This window comes from Penaeus monodon, chromosome 29 (assembly GCF_015228065.2).
Source record: "Penaeus monodon isolate SGIC_2016 chromosome 29, NSTDA_Pmon_1, whole genome shotgun sequence".
Lineage (NCBI taxonomy): Eukaryota > Metazoa > Arthropoda > Malacostraca > Decapoda > Penaeidae > Penaeus > Penaeus monodon.
This window is the reverse complement of record NC_051414.1, coordinates 29,778,723-29,779,236: the sequence shown is the minus strand read 5'-3', so window position 1 is coordinate 29,779,236 and position 514 is coordinate 29,778,723. Positions and strand designations below refer to the sequence as shown.

Below are 514 nucleotides of genomic sequence, written 5' to 3'. Positions count from 1 at the left end.
TTGTCTTTCTGAAGTCTACATTTACATTAATTCTATATCATTGTTTCAATCTTGTTTAATGTTTTTTATTAAGATTTTCCAGGTTATTTTGCATGTGTTTAGCATTTTGTATGTATATTTTGTACAGTATGTTCGAATATTCATTTCATTATTTTATAATTGTTACATAATCTAATCTTAATTTTCTCCACTCCACATTTCTTTCACACCATCCTCCCCCCCCTTTCTTTCTCACATATCATTTCATCATCTGTATATATAATTTTAGGCCTATACCTATGTCTTGTACAGTCCTAGGCCTATTAGTACAGTCAGTGATTTAAGAGGCAAGGAGAATCTTGGCCTGGCATTCCTTCTTCAAAGTTCTGCATGACATTTTTTTGCCCCTAATTTCATGCACTTGTGATCCCAGCTTGTGATATAACGATTATTGAATTAACGAGACGAGTTTTACATTCGAGAAAAAAAGAATTGTATAGTAGTCTTTGTGTTCATTAACCCGAGTGGTTTGCGT

At 32.7% G+C, this 514-nt stretch overlaps 1 protein-coding gene across 1 annotated transcript in view; it reads left to right on the top strand.

Moving 5' to 3' along the window:
• The window catches only part of LOC119592130 (large neutral amino acids transporter small subunit 2-like), a gene marked incomplete in the record, with an annotated part of 120,358 nt that overhangs the window by 107,876 nt on the left and 11,968 nt on the right, over positions 1–514 (top strand).